We start from the raw sequence: 17,094 nt of genomic DNA, 5'->3' as shown, positions 1-17,094 counted from the left end.
AAGGGAAGGGGTCCCCATGGGACCCCTTCCCCCTTTGTGAATGTTGCCCAGAATGTTTTTTCAGAGCAGGCAGTGGTCCAATGGACCACTGCCTACACTGAAAAAACGAAACCAAATGGTTTCGGTATTTTTCTTTATTTTGCAACTCGTTTTCCTTTGAGGAAAACGGGCTGCAAAATAAAAAAAAAACTGCTTTATTTAAAAAGCAGTCACAGACATGGAGGTCTGCTGTCTTCAGCAGGTCACCATCCCTGTGAGTGCAGGGAATCGCTATGGGGTCGCAAAATGCGACCCACCTCATTAATATTAATGAGGTGGGTCTTTGCGACCCCATAGCGATTCACAGAAGGTGTCTGAGACACCATTCTGCATCCGATTTTGCAACTTGCAAATTGCGAGTCGCTCAGACTCGCAATTTACAAGTCGCAAAATCGGATTTTGCTACATCTGGCCCTTAGTCTTTCTGAGGTAGAGTGTCTTGAAAGGGTGAGTTTTCAGTTCCTTCCTGAATTGTAAGAGGGCTTATGCTGCATAAGACATAATTAATTATAAAGGTATTTAAGGTAAAGATGTTGGGGTGGTGGGTTAGACACAGAGACTGGGTGCTGAGGGGAGACTCTAAAAAGCTGAATTCCGACTGCTGAACTGATAACAAATTAAGGTTTACCAGAAAACTATACATGGCTTCACATAATATAAGGCATAGTAAACTAAAACTGACATATGAATTAGTTAGTTGACAAAATGTATACACTTTAAGTAGGGGACAGACTGTTAGGTCTGAGATGTGATGAAATATGGTCAGGATTTATCTCACGTTCACTCTGAATTGCATATTAGCTACTGAGTCATAAACAACAATCAAGATCATTCTCATATGCTGTTTTTAGGCTAATAGTGCAAACAAAATATGTTCCAATCATAGTGTGTGTGTGTTTGTACTGTTTCTGGAGTACAAGCTTGGGCCTCAATTTAGCACAAGCTGCAGTTAAGAGATTCCCTGACAGATTTGTCTGGCTCCTAACACGTCCTGGCTAATAGAGCATAACCGTAAAAAAGTGGTGAGTGACACCTGCCACTTCCTCTCCTTTCCAAAAAGGGTGCATTTGCTTTTGGGTTTAAGGTGATCTACTAGGCATGATTCAATAATATTGGGGTGACCACAAGAATATGGTGTCAGACATTGAAACCAATCAAATGTCATAATTAAATGACTAAATCTCACCCTCGTAACACTCCCAACTTCCAAACCTCAATTCAATGTTTTACAACGGCCAATGTACAGATGGGATAGAATTTTCATTCTGTCTTTAACAATGGTTTTTATTGGCATGTCAGCTGCTTTTAAAATTTGAACATTTGATTTTTCTTGGGAAAAAAATCTGATTTCTTGGGGGATTCCTACTTACTATTTGCATACATATAACACATAAAGTAGTCGACTTGAAGAAAGTTAAAATGGGTACACTTCCACACATCAAAAAAGCTTTCTGAGTTAAGAAGTTAGTGCTGGCAAACTGTATGAGCTGAAGGTCACACATTATATAACCATAGAAGTAAAGTCATCATTACAATCTTCGGGGCTCCATACAATTAGAATCATAAAATTGAGGGCTAATAGCACCACAACCACACCAACCCAGCTTGTATTGTATAGCTAAATAAGTTGTTCGTAAAAACATGAAAATAACGAGTGCATAAAATATAAAATGAATACAAAATAAAAATCACAATTCAGCCCTTGAACAGAAACTAAATATAAGATTGGCTAAAGCAACTTATTAGAAAACAGTTTAACTGCATAGTCCATCTATTTTACAAACCAACTCCTTAATTGTGAAATATTTTCAGAAGGAATGCATTTCACTTATTTCCTGATTCTCTGGGCCCGTGCTTTCTGAAAAACAATTTTAAGAAATGTTTTCACTCCATATTTAGGCCCATATTTATGGACTTTTGGCGCAGGGCAGCGCAGCGTCACCTTGTTGATCTGCCCAGCGGCATAACACAATTTGAGGGCGTCCCCCTGCAAAGTACATTAAGGGGTCCGCCACCGGAACTCACTAAGAAGATCTCAGGCCAGGGTACTGTGCTGAGGGGGGCCCCTGGAGCTCAGGGCCCCCGCACCCTCTGTGCTGCAGGGGCTTTTGTTACACCACTGACTCTGCCCTGCATCAAAGGGAAAGGGGAGGAATGGGCCATATTTAAGCAATACAACACATTCATATCCTTTCCCACTTCACTGGCACTGTTTTGGCATTATGGTGCAAGGGTGTATGCATTATAGGCAGGATTGTTTTTGTGCACAAAGGGGCACCTTCCTGCACAAAACAATCCTGAGAGACTTTTTCCACTTTCTATGTGTGCTGCATAATACAGCACACATAACAAAGAGGATAAAACAAAGAGAAATAAAGATATTTCTCCTTGTTGCACCAAGGTTTTGGCACATCCCCAGTTTTACAAACCCTTGTAAATCTAAGGATGTGTCAAAATTCATAAATATTGAGTGGGAACACCCATCGCAACATTCATGGAACTCCTCCCTTGCGCAGAGTAAGGCAGCACAGGGATTTGCACTGCCGTGCCTTACACCATATCTATGAGCCCATTCAAAGCCACACAAAGTGGCGCTGCATAGCCTCACAGATATGAGTTCAAGGTCTGCGCCACTGTTGCATCACAAAAAGTGAGGAAACAGTGGCACAAGGGGCTCATAAATATGCCCCTTAATGCAGAGCCAGGAAATACAACATGCACAAGTGACTCATGTCATTTCAGCAAAACCTGCAACACCGCAAGGTGTCCAAACCACTCCACACAGTATAATGCTTAACCTCTTGGCAATCCTTAAATGATTTTCATCTCACAGAAATAGGAGAAAAGAGACTCCCAGTAAAACAAAAGCAGTATTAAACACAAGTTGAACTTCTAGCTAACTTTTAGGACAAAAGTTCATGCCTGGATGGTACTTTTGTTGTAAGAGCCACCACAAAAAAACAAAAAAAATACCCAGACCTCCTATTGCCCCTCAAACAGAAAAGAGAGCTAGTGTGAGCAAGTCTGGGCTGACCTCGCTTAGGTTCTATCGGTATGACAGGCTTTCTGGAGGAATAGATAGCTTATGCAGGCTATGCATTCTGCCACACAGCCTCTGCCCCATATTCTCTGTCCTTGTCAAAATTACTTGCATTGAGGAAATAACATTCTTCAACCAATATTCCTAAAACTGAAATAATGTAATTGAAATCATGTAATAGCCAAAAATCAGTGGAGTGGTGCCTAAAGGCTGCTTCTAGAAACATGTCCTGTGTGAGTAAATGCCTGCCCAGTTTCAACCATCCTAAAGGAGGAGGCCTGCTTCTCTTCATTATTGGCTCAAGCAAAACCCCAAGATGGCAAAACACCCGAAACCAGGGATTATAAAAAATACCTAGATAACCACTTCAAAGAGGAAAATGACTGAAATGGTGCCTCACTCTCTTTTGCACTAAAACTCTAGCTACTCCACCTCCAATATTAGAGCCTGTAAAGACAAAGGCCCTCATTTTGAACATGGCGGGCCGAACCGCCATATTATGGACATTGTGATGGCTGCCAGCAGCAGCCGTCACCCACCGCCATGCTCCCGCCATCAGGCAGCCTGGCGGCGGGTTGAAACACCATCCGCCAGGGTAGCTGTGCTACCCTGCGGTTAATGTTTCATTTCCCGCCAGCTTTTCCTGGCGGGATATCCTGCCAGGAAAAGGCTGGTGGAGGGGGTGCCCCAGGGCCCGATTTTTGGGCAGTGATCTGCGTGACGGGTGCAACTGCACCTTCCGCACAGAGGCATTGACGGCGGCTCCACGTGGAGCCGCCGTCAATGTCCCGGCCGAGCCTTTCTGTGAGCCGGCGGGTGGAAACAATGTTTCCGCCTGCCGGCTCTCAGCAAGGTTAATTATCTGGCCGCCGTGGTTCCGGGGTCGCTGGCGGTCAGTGTTTTGACCGCCAGCATCAACACGGCAGTTGTTTCCGCCGTTTTCATAATGACCCCCAAAGTATTTAGCTAATGAAAAGGAAATTAGGGACTTTAGGAAAAAACATTCGAGATTGCACTCCACAGATCTAGGAACTTATCAATAAAACTGTGGTTGTTAAAATGTAGAAGTTGCTATGCCCTTAAAAGACTGATATTTTGCTTAATACTCCTTTTACACTGACAATGCTGGTATCTAATTTATATTTTTTTCACTTATTTTTTACGCTTGACAGTAAACAAGAACTTCCTCACCACTGTCAATATTCTAGTACCAGAGAGAGTTAAAAGACATATATAATAAGGACAAGTTGAGGATTCTTATCAGTCCTCTTATGGAAAAAATAGTGTATAATATTTGGTGGCAGGACCATCAGTAATAGTGTACAAATATCAAAGTCCAAATCCTTGAGCTCAAGTGTATCTCAGTATAATTCCCTGAATCCAGTAAGTCTTTGAGCACTCCAGGCGGCAGTGCTTTGTGTTGTAATTTCAAGCAACAGGGGTACGACTGATGCAACTAAGTATCTAGATTGCCTATCAAAGAATACTCTGAAACATGACAAATTTACTTCATGAATTGAAGATGACCACCACCATTGCAAGTCTCATCAGAGTCCCATTTCTCTAGACACCATATGTATGTTTTGTGTGGTGCTTGCAACGCAGGCACAAAGCCTCATAGAAAAGAACACTCTTCGGGCTTCATTACGAGTTTGGTGGAGGGGATTACTTCATCACAAATGAGACGAATATCCCGCCCGCCTTATTACAAGTTCCATTATATCCTATGGAACTTGTAAAATGGTGGACGGGACATCCGTCACGTTTGGGATGGAGTAATCACCTCCGCCAAGGTCCTAATCAGGCCCTTTGTGTGCACCACTGACCTATTCTGCTATGTAAGACTTTGGTTCCCAAAAAGTTCAGAGGGGGCTGTCTCCACATCTTTCACAAATATACAGGTAAATGTGGTCTGCAGACTATGATAATTATGAAAGGAAGTCCTATAAAAGGAAGTTGGGATGGAAAATTACCAGGATTGAGTGTATGGAATTATCCAATCACTGGATAGTGCACAGGATAGGACTGGCACCTCAACACCACCTCCTCAGAACATTCCTGTTTCTGAAAGAATATTTAAGAGTTCAAACAGAGCCTGGAACTTCCCTCAAGGGATCACATGTCTGGCCTCCTACTGGGATACTGAAGACAAACAGACTTTCTCACTTGAAGAAGGCGCAGCAGGCCACCAAGGACTGCACCTGAGAGAACTCTGTCTCTCGAGAGACGTGGTGCCTAGAAGCCTGTCCTGTGGACAGAAGAGCTGTAGAAGAAACCAGGAGGAGCTTTTGCAACAAACAGAACTTTTGAGACATTTTTGATGACCTATGGAGGACACAGACAAAGTGCTGAAGCTTCCTGTACATCTGTACCCTGAACTGCATCACAAGCTCATCAGAAATTGCATGTGTTCAGGAGTGCTCCTCACACTGTCAAGCAGCATGTTGCTGGATACCATGTTCAGCTTGGATATGTGTCCTTGCTGCCTTCATCTCATCAGCAGTTCTGTGCGTGCAGTCACATTGAGGGTTATACTACAGTTAATGTGGAGGATCAGATGTGAAGTGTTGTAGTGAGACGGCAGAATCGAGTGCTGGGCAAAGAATGTCATACCTGAGCTTTTGCGTTGTGTACCAATCTGACGCCCTGAGTTTCAGGAAAAAAGGACTAGACAAGCATTATATCCCGCCCTTTCTGAGTTGGTGGTAAATCCATAGAATGTTATCTGTGGTTCCCAATTGAAGATGAAGTAGAGTCTTTTCCTCTGATGTCAGCTCCTGTTTGAATGATATGTAAACAGGCATTTTCAAGTGATGCACGTATCCCAACCTATTCACAACCTAATCATTGTTGTATTCCTTGCCCTCTTGCTACTGTTTATTTTCCTGTTTTTTGCTTCTAGCAGCTGGACATCTACTGGATCATTTTCTGATTATTCTTGCTTGCCTCTTTCTGTTACCTAGTGTCAGGGAGAGTTTGGTACCTTGCTATTAAGTTAAATGGGTTATTCCCTTGCCAAATTAATAATACATTTCATGACATTATTAATGTAGTGTTTGTATAGCACAAATATTGACAAATGGCAGCGGAGCACTGTGCAAGAGGGATGATACAATCAACAAATGATTGGCGGGGCAACAGGGTTCTGAGAGCGGAAGAGGATTGTTACTTAGTCGTTATGAGTTCTTCAAGGAGGTTTGTCTTCATTTCTTTCCAAAGTTGAGAGGTTTGTCTTCAGCTCTTTCCTAAATTGAAGTAGGTGTGGGCCAACCCTTATGAAAACAGGAATGTCATTTCAGATACGAGGTGACTAAAATGAGAAAGGCTGGTGCCATTTGTTTTTTCTTTTGTGCACTTGACTATATCATGATGATGTGATCATGCCTCAGGGGAATGATTCAATTTATCTGTACACTAGAATACAAAAGCAATTACTTTTTTAAAGTTCTGGCAAGTTAATAATGACATCCTTGAAACAAACACAGTAGAACTCGTCTATATTTCAGCAAATGCCTTCAATGTGAACATATTGTGACATGTAAGGTGATAAGCACAGGGCCTCCGAAAAACGTTTAGCTATCTTAACCTTCAGGACTGCTAAGGACTTGAAGACCTTTTAAGATGACTGACAGCCCTATTCAAGTGAAGATTGTGAAATCTCACTTGATGGTAATGATTTATAAGAAGCCATTACAGGCACAGGTGAAAAACATAGTTTTATGATGGGGAGGGCGAAACCAATGCAAACAGTTGCAATTACCAAGTCTACCCGCCATTTTGTAATCTGGTTCCTTGTTTTTATGGAAGAGGTGATATTTCTCTCTCTCTCTCTCTCTCTCTCTTTCTCTCTCTCTCTCTCTCTCTCTCTCTCTCTCTCTCTCTCTCTCTCTCTCTCTCAAACCTTGAATAAGGTCTTACACCTGAAAATTACACTATTCTGCCAAAACAATACTCACAATGTATTGCATATCTATATTGAGCGACCCTTGACCCAAGGGTAGGTCGCTCCCCCTGCAGCTCCTCCAGGTTCCTGAGTTCCTGAGACCCACCCCACAGTAAGTACCCCCCACCTCCCAGCCCCTCGTTCTGCCCCGCGCTACTCACCCTCTCTCCTGCTCCTGCTTCTTTTCCTCTTTCCTTCTTCTCTGTTCTTCCTCCTCGCTCCTCGTCTGTATTCTTCTTCTGTACTCCTCTTCTCCCCGTCTTCTCTCCTCTTCTCTTCTTCCTCATCTTCTGCTGTGGTATTCTGCACCCTGTTTCTTCGTTTTTTGTATCTCCCTCCGTGTTCTTCTGTGTTCTTCTGTGTTCCTCTGTCTTCTTCTGTCTTCTTCTGTCTTCCTCTGTGTTTTTCTGTCTTCCTCGGTGTTCTTCTGTCTCCCTCTGTGTTCTTCTGTATTCTTCTCTGTTCTTCTGTCTTCCTCTGTCTTCTTCTGTCTTCCTCTGTGTTCTTCTGTATTCTTCTCTGTTCTTCTGTCTTCCTCTGTCTTCTTCTGTCTTCCTCTGTGTTCTTCTGTATTCTTCTCTGTTCTTCTGTACTCCTCTCTGTCTTCATCACGGAGACCTGGATGAACGCCTCCTCTGCTCCAGACATCGCCACCGCCATCCCCGAAGGCTACAAGATCTCCAGGAAAGACCGCACCAACCAAGTAGGAGGAGGCATCGCCATCGTCTTCAAAGACTCCATCAGCGTCACCACCTCCACTGAAGACTCCCCTCTTGCCGCTGAACACCTGCATTTTCAGATTCGCACCGACCCGAGGACCACCCTCAGAGGATCCCTCGTCTACCGTCCTCCCGGACCTCGCGCCCCTTTCAGCGACACCATCGCCGACTTCATCTCCCCGCACACCCTCGCCTCACCGGACTACATCCTACTAGGTGACCTCAACTTCCATCTGGAACAAAACAACGACCCCAACACCACCACCCTGCTCGACAACCTCGCCAACCTCGGCCTCAAACAACTGGTGAACACTGCCACCCACATCGCTGGACACACACTCGACCCTATCTTCTCCGCCAGCAAACACGTCTTCTTCAGCCACGCCTCCGCCCTTCATTGGACCGACCACAGCTGCGTCCACTTCACATTCCGACGCGAGACCCGCCACCTCCGCACTCAACCCATCCCTCGCCGACAGTGGAACAAGATCCCTGAAGAGCAACTCTTCGCCGCACTCGCCGCCAACCAACCCACCCTCACCACCGACCCCAACGTCGCAGCCCTCAACCTCACAAACTGGATCTCCAATTGCGCAGACAACCTTGCTCCCCTCAAACGCTCGCAGCGACAGAACAACACCAAGAAACCCCTCTGGTTCTCTGACACCCTCAAAGAATCAAAGAAAACTTGTCGCGCACTTGAGAAAGCCTGGCGCAAGGACCGCACCGCTGACAACATGACCGCCCTCAAGAACGCTACCCGCAAACACCACCACCTGATCCGCACTGCCAAAAGGAATTTTTTCACCGACAGACTGGACAAAAACAGCCACAACAGCAGAGAACTCTTCAGCATCGTTAAGGAGTTCTCCAACCCCAGTGCCAACGCCAACGCCGTCACGCCCTCACAGGATCTATGCGAATCCCTCGCCACTTTCTTCCATCGCAAGATCAGCGACCTCCACGACAGCTTCGGACACCAGACCCAACCTAACACCACCGAACCCACATCCCCGACCATCACCCTCAACAACTGGACCCACATCAGCACGGAAGAAACCAAATCCATCATGAACTCTATCCACTCCGGCGCCCCTTCGGACCCCTGCCCGCACTTCATCTTTAACAAAGCCGACAACATCATCGCCCCGCACCTCCAGACCGTCATCAACTCTTCTTTTTCTTCTGCTACCTTCCCCGAATGCTGGAAACACGCCGAAGTCAACGCCCTACTAAAGAAACCTACGGCTGACCCGAGCGACCTGAAAAACTTCCGCCCCATCTCTCTTCTGCCTTTCCCAGCCAAAGTAATAGAGAAGACCGTCAACAAACAGCTGACCACCTTCCTGGAAGACAACAACCTGCTCGACCCCTCACAGACCGGATTCCGAACCAACTACAGCACAGAAACCGCCCTCATCTCAGTCACAGACGACATCAGAACCCTGATGGACAACGGTGAAACAGTCGCCCTCATTCTTCTCGACCTCTCGGCTGCCTTTGACACCGTCTGTCACCGCACCCTAATCACCCGCCTCCGCTCCACTGGGATCCAAGACCAGGCCCTGGACTGGATCGCCTCCTTCCTCGTAAACCGCTCCCAAAGAGTCTACCTCCCTCCGTTTCGCTCAAAACCCACTGAGATCATCTGCGGCGTACCTCAAGGCTCATCACTCAGCCCGACACTCTTCAATGTCTACATGAGCCCCCTCGCTAACATCGTACGCAAGCACGACATCATCATCACCTCCTACGCCGACGACACCCAACTTATACTCTCCCTCACCAAGGATCCCGCCAGCGCCAAGACCAACCTACAAGAGGGTATGAAGGACGTCGCAGATTGGATGAGGCTCAGCCGCCTAAAGCTGAACTCTGAAAAAACTGAAGTCCTCATCCTCGGCAACACCCCGTCCGCCTGGGACGACTCCTGGTGGCCCACGGCCCTCGGCACCGCACCGACCCCCGCAGACCACGCCCGCAACCTCGGCTTCATTTTTGGACCCCCTTCTCACCATGACCAAGCAAGTCAACGCTGTGTCCTCCGCCTGCTTCCTCACCCTCCGCATGCTCCGCAAGATCTTCCGCTGGATCCCCGCCGACACCAGAAAAACCGTGACCCACGCCCTCGTCACGAGCCACCTGGACTACGGCAACACCCTCTACGCTGGGACCACCGCCAAACTCCAAAATCGCCTGCAACGCATTCAAAACGCCTCAGCCCGCCTCATCCTCGACGTACCCCGCAACAGCCACATCTCCGCACACCTGAGACACCTGCATTGGCTCCCAGTCAGCAAAAGGATCACCTTCCGACTTCTCACCCACACACACAAAGCCCTCCACGACAAGGGACCGGAATACCTCAACAGACGGCTCAACTTCTACGTCCCCACCCGCCCCCTCCGCTCCTCTGGCCTCGCACTCGCCGCCGTCCCTCGCATCCGACGCTCCACGGCGGGTGGGAGATCTTTCTCCTTCCTGGCGGCCAAGACCTGGAACTCCCTCCCCACCAGCCTCAGGACCACCCAGGACCACTCCGCTTTCCGGAGACTCCTAAAGACCTGGCTGTTCGAGCAGCGATAACCACCCCCTTTGTCCCTAGCACCTTGAGACCCGCACGGGTGAGTAGCACGCTTTATAAATGCTAATGATTTGATTTGATTTGATTTGCAAACATTTAATATGTTCTGCCAGATATTTACGAAAAAAACTCTAGTAAAGCAATGAAAACATGTTTCTCTACCTGCAGTGATTCCAGACTAAGATTGATTCAGCGTAGGTATTTTAATGATGCCAATTGGGCTAGAAAACACCCTTTAGGCATATCAAGTACGATAATTAAACTCATTTATAAACTGGGTGTTGGAATTGGGCCTAGAGCTTTTAATCCATTTAGTTAATTTATAGTAGAGCTATAACGTACCTTGAAGATATAGGAAGTCTAAAAAATGTAGGAACAAAATGACAGAACCATTCTTTCTAGAGTGCCACATGTTGTCCATGAGATATTCACACCCCATGTAAATAATAACTAAATGTACTATCTTCAATTAACTTCTATATTGAATGCCAAAATACATTTCACTGTAATGTAAGGGTATCCAACTAGTAAACAAATATGTTAGAACCTCATTTCACTTTACCAAATTTTTACAATGTTTTTCCAACATGAGGATGCAAAGTATGCAGCAGATTGTAAAAGTGTATTACGTACAGGAAAATTCACATAACAGAAATGCACAATAAATGCTGCATGTGTGCAACTAATGTTGCCATGCAGAAATGTGTCCTGTGGGTCCTCAGAAGGGTGTGGCTGGCGCAGAAGGAAGCTCATATCTCATTCACAAAGTGATGCAACTGTTTCTCTGTTCACTCTGGTCTTCAGCCTATGGCGCAGCAACTATGCAATCCATACACTATTCTTAATATTCGTATTCTTATTATTGTTATTGTTAATATTATTATTATTACTGCAGTTACTCGCAGCTGCACCGCAGAGGCATTAGCGCATATACGTAATCAATCATGCAGCATAAAAATTCACAACTGAACATTTTAAAAACAGATAGACAGAAGATTACAGGCTGAGAATAAAAGTGGTGGCTATCCTGCAATAAATAACCCAGCTGTAGGCAACACATATAAGGGAGCAGTTTCATTTGTTTGAAAGGCGGTGTATTTCTATGCAAGGTGAAGACAGCTACGGAGTTAATCTAGGCATTTGGGGGGTCATTCTGACCCTGGCGGCCGGTGGCCGCTAGGGCCACCGACCACGGGAGTACCGCCAACAGGCTGGCGGTGCTCCCACGAGCATTCTGACCGCGGCGGTTCTCCCGCCGACTTCCCGCTGCTCGGGGGAATCCTCCATGGCGGCGGAGCGCGCTCCGCCGCCATGGGGATTCTGACACCCCCTACCGCCATCCTGTTCCTGGCGGGTCTTCCGCCAGGAACAGGATGGCGGTAGGGGGTGCCGCGGGGCCCCTGGGGGCCCCACTGTGTATTTCAGTGTCTGCAACGCAGACACTGAAATACGCGACGGGTGCAAACTGCACCCGTCGCACCCCTGCAACTACGCCAGCTCAATTCTGAGCCGGCGTCCTCGTTGCAGGGGCATTTCCTCTGGGCCGGCGGGCGCTCTTTTGGAGAGCGGCCGCCGGCCCAGAGGAAATGTCTGAATGGCCGCCGCGGTCTTCTGACCGCGGTGCGGTCATTTGGCGGCTCCCTCCAGGCGGGCGGCTCCCGCCGCCCGCCGGGCTCAGAATGAGCCCCTTGGTCTGGGATTCGGAAGGGGGTGGTCTATTACTGTGCCACAGTGCTGGGTTCTTTAAAGAGGTGTTTCTCAGAGGGGAAGGGAAAAGAGAATTTACTCATATAAGGGAGGATGGAAAAGTAGGATACAGCACCAGTGAAAATTTGTTTTAAAGCAAGGGAAGTTTTACATGTTTCTGTTTCCCGGTGTGCCATGTCTGTACCTCTGAGGCCATGGTGTCCACCTAAGGTGTTCAATACTTCAGTGAGATAGGGTGGGGTTTAATGAGATCCTTACTTCAGTTGGAGGCAAGTGCAAGATTTCTGACCTTCTGAGATGTGGTATATTTTTCTCTTAGAAGAGATGAGGGACCTCTGGCATGCACAAGGCCCTTGATATGGAAATATATTGCCTATGTGGGCTCTGTGAAGCGCTTCACATTAGCACTCATTCTTAACTTTGGTGTAACATATGTGATTTAATTTCAACCTCAGTGAAATTCCCTTTCCCACCTCTGTCAATTGAGATCAAGGGACCTGCAGTCATGAGCAGGTCCCTGATGCTCAACCAAATTGCCTCAAGGAAGTCAACAAACAGGAAAAGGTTCATGCTCTTTGGGGTCATATACATGAAGTCTATATTGTTAGATATGCTGTTCCTCAATATTTGCTAATGTTAGATTTTAGACTATATGATATAGAGGAAAAGGTCACATATTCACGTTTTGTTGAAAGTGCAGCCTCCCTTTTTGACAACAAGTAATATGTGCTGTAGCATTTTGGTACCTACGCTTTTTCATTGTTTTACTAATGACTTACTAGTAATCAAGACTCTAACTCCTTGTATAGCAGGCAGGATAACTCTAGCTCACCTGTTTGGTGATGATGCTGTCATTATAGCTCGGTATCTGCTTGGATAACATAGGCTGATCATTTTAATTTATTTGAGGATGAAAGAAAACATATCCAATGATAGAGTTAGTTTTGAAGTTTGAACAGGTTGCATACCTTAATTACTTAGGGGTACATCTCACCAATATGGATTCTGGTTAGCAACAATCGAAAAGCATTTTCATGTGAGAACAATACACAGCATCTGTGCAAGTGAGGGCATTATGCCAGAGCTAAGCCTCAAATGTATATGTTACAAATATGTTTCCCACTGTACTTTATGATGCAGAGATCTGAGAAATGATAAATCCCTACTATCTTTATGAATATGTAAACAGGTTTTCCAAATCCATCTTCCTAACACCCCAGTTACCCACCAGTATATGTACAAGGGTAGAGCCGGGAATGACATGTGTGGCTGTACTAGCAGCAACAGCTCTTTCTCTTGTCTGAGTGAGTGTTTGGCCAAAGCCTGTAGTGGAGGTACCTAGAAGTTTGGCGTGTTTACGCTCCATGAGTCTATTGCTGGCTGACATGTGGAAAATGCTATAAATGACTAGCTTTAAGCACATTTGGGATCTCCCAGATCAACTCAATGAGGCTGACAAATCTTGAGTATATAAGGCATAACTATCCTACGTCCAGGAGAAGAGGGATGAAAGGGTTAGGGAAGCTCTAAACTGAAGGTCTGTTTCAAGATCAACATATGTACAAGCTAAGAGGGATTCCTGAAACGTATGTATCAGTCATGTACCAAGAAAATGCACTTGTTAAATTTCCTACTTTACCAGCACATTCAGTATATGTGACTAGGCTTAACATAGGCATATTTGCTAGCTGGTGCCATTGATGAGTTGGTGCATTTGGTGTTCATATTTCTTCATTGTACTAGAGCCCCACAACAATTCTTTAAAGAAAGTAGTAGGAAATAGGAGCAGCAATCTATCGCTAAGGAGAATGCTGTTGGCCTAAAGAGCTCTGAAGCATATGATCAACTCCCATGGTGCTGAAGGCCAAACACCCTAATATACATTACTCAAGATAAGGTTGCATCATATCCAACATAAAGGATCACTCAATTTAAAAGTTCTGTGGAGTTGGTAAATACAAGGGGTTGGATAACTTTTTTTTGGGGGGCTCTGGCCCTACATGTCTCAATACTCCAGCATGCACAACAAAAAAAAACAGTGTGGCACACCTCAATACATACATAGCATAATTGAACACACCAACAAAATACTACACATGAACAAAACCGAACAACAGAGTGGGAAGCATTCAGAAAGAATAATTTACATGTCAGGAAATCTACATATGCAAATTTACTGTTACATGTTATAGTAAAGTTAATGCTTTTGGATAGTTACCATTTTGAGTGTAAAGTTACTAGAAAGTGTAGATTTACATGTCCCCAACACCTCAGTTTAGGGGATGAAGTCTCCATGCATGTAACTTATGTGTAGAAACATACTACAAACAAGAACATGGACCACCTCAATTTCGACATGTTTTTGGCTCTTCCCTGTCACAGGAACTTGGCCCACCTACACAAGTGAGGTATCATTTTTACCGGGAGACTGAGGGGAACGTTGGGTGGTAGGAAATGTGTCCATGTGCAGTGAAAAATGTGATTTTTTATCTAAATTTGAGGTTTGCTGAGGATTCTGCGTGAGAAAACACTGGGGGATCCACACAAGTCACACCTCCCTGGACTCCCTCGGTGTCTAGTTTTCAGAAATGTTTGGGTGTGGTAGGTTTCCCAATATGGCTGCTGAGCCGAGGACCAAAAACGCAGGCACCCCCTACCCCCAAAAAACAGGTAGTCTTGTATTTGATAATATTGATGTGTCCACATAGTGTTTTGGGGCATTTCCTTTTGTGGGCACTAGGCCTACCCACACAATTGAGGTACCATTTGTATCAGGAGACCTGGGGGAACACTGGGTGGAAGGAAATTTGTGGCTGCTCTCAGATTCCAGAACTTTCTGTCACCGAAATTTGAGGAAAAAATGATTTTTTGGACAAATTTTTAGGTTTGCAAAGGGTTCTGGGTAACAGAACCCGGTAAGAGCCGCACAAGTCACCCCATCTTGGATTCCCCTAGGTGTCTAGTTTTCAGGTCTGGTAGGTTCCCTTAGGTGCCGGCTAGAGGCCAAAATCCACAGCTAGGCACTTTGCAAAAAACAGCTCTGTTTTCTTTGTGAAAATATGATGTGTCCACGTTGTGTTTTGGGGCATTTCCTGTTGCGGGCACTAGGCTTACCCACACAAGTGAGGCACCATTTTTATTGGTAGAATTGGGGGAACGCTGGGTGGAAGGAAGTTTGTGGCTCCTCTCAGATTCCAGAACTTTCTGTCACCAAAATGTGAGGAAAGAGTGTTTTTTTGGCCAAATAATGAACAACTTGTTTCAGTTGCTGTCTAACAATCATTGTCTCGATTCTAAAACCATATGACAAATGTTTATTCCCACACTGGTGAAAGGAAATCATGGAGACCTCTTCCATTGAGATTTGTTAATTTTTCTAACTTTTTATCAATGGAACATTTAAGTGTGCAGATCTGCAAACAGTCCCCAAATCAATGAACAAAATATACAAAAGTCTCCCACTGATTAACCTTTTGAAGACCACTCAACACCATGTTTGTGATGCTGATTTTTCCTTCAACAGAGCGCAAGTCTGCCCATGGAAAATGCACTTTTCAGAACCCTTCCTCTGTTCTCCCAATGCATCTGCATGAAACTTGATATGGTTAAACTAAGTTATTAAGGCATGTGTTCTATGTGAGTGAAAAGTGTCATGACAATTTGTCAAATGACTCCAAAATTATAAGCAAACCAAGTAAACCAAAAAACACTAAAACCCTTTTGAGGGCATCATTTAGAGTATGGCGAATGCCCCCCCATCCGTTGGAGTGGTGGAGGTAGTGACCTCTGCCACCCTAGCCAGACTACAGTCCAACATATTTAGAGATCTACGCTGGCCATGCATAGATCTTTGTGGTTTCAGAGAACCCATTGAAGGCACTGGAAGTTGGGTGAATGGATATCATGGGTTTATTTTTGAAAAACAAAAAACACAGAATACCCTGACACCCTGGGAGGTTTCTGCTAGAGTATGGAGTCATTTGCATTTTTTTTCTGTTCTGGACCATCAGGGTTCCTTGGCAGTTCAGACCTGAAAAAGTACATCAGACAATCTACTCTAAAGAACGGGGACAGTCTGATGCACCAACACCGATGGTCACAATTCCATTGGGCTGTCAGTGTAGGGTTTCTGTTGTAGAAGCCTAGCAAGATCACTGCTGTCAGAAACATGATGGTCAACCCGACTCTAAACAGAATGGGTGGAACATCAGTTTGGTGGATAGGGTACTCTGCCAAGCTCTGAGTACCCTGTTCACCAAACTGTATATCAGGTGCTGAGTCGTAACCACAACAGCAGAGTTGCTATTGGCAAGAGATAAAATATAAATATACATATGTACACACAAACACACATATAATTCCCAGTGGCAGACGCCACTGGGTAGTTATAGTTAGGTGCAACAAGAACACTGTGATGGATGAAATGCTTGAATTAAACTTAGCCATTGACAGTTGCTACGGGTCACATCGCAATCCATTTCTCACCCACAATGCCGCCTCAGTTCGGACACTATCACATGCTAATCAAATTTGACCCTGTTCCAATAGAAACAGTCCAGCCCAAACTGCCATGCCAGGTCCCCCACTGAACAATAATACAAGCAACCTAGGGCCTGTTTCACCCTGATAAGGGCTCATCAGCTGGGTATAGCTTGATTCCAGTGGCACAGTGAGCATGCAGCTAATGTCTGGGCATACCTGTCACTCTTAGGGCATCAACTGCAACAACAACAACGCAATGGATGGAATGCTTGAATGGCCAGGCTTCACCAGCCACAGGAAAAAAACTGCCTTGATGAATATTAACATAACAGAGGAAATGCTTAGCATACTAAACTGGGGCTAGGCCTCCTCTCTGTTCTAGCTTAACCCCACAACACCATTCTGCTTGGTTGACCACAAACTACTTCTAGCTTATCTTTCAACACCCTGCAATGTTGGTGGACCATTCCTTGTATGGAATGGCACTGCCTCTGACCCTTTGCAATTAACATATGCTAACTCTGGCCAACAATGAACCCCGTAAGTGTCCATGCATTATAGACTATCTAATACACCTCCA

At 45.4% G+C, this 17,094-nt stretch overlaps 1 protein-coding gene across 2 annotated transcripts in view; it reads right to left on the bottom strand.

Annotated features, from left to right (window-relative positions):
• The window catches only part of LOC138295533 (spermatogenesis-associated protein 7 homolog), a 1,079,396-nt gene that overhangs the window by 710,534 nt on the left and 351,768 nt on the right, over positions 1–17,094 (bottom strand). The gene's annotated exons all lie outside the window — the stretch shown is intronic.

Source organism: Pleurodeles waltl, chromosome 5 (genome assembly GCF_031143425.1).
Source record: "Pleurodeles waltl isolate 20211129_DDA chromosome 5, aPleWal1.hap1.20221129, whole genome shotgun sequence".
Taxonomy (NCBI): domain Eukaryota; kingdom Metazoa; phylum Chordata; class Amphibia; order Caudata; family Salamandridae; genus Pleurodeles; species Pleurodeles waltl.
The sequence above is the reverse complement of the archived record's forward strand: the minus strand, read 5'-3'. Positions and strand labels throughout refer to the sequence as shown.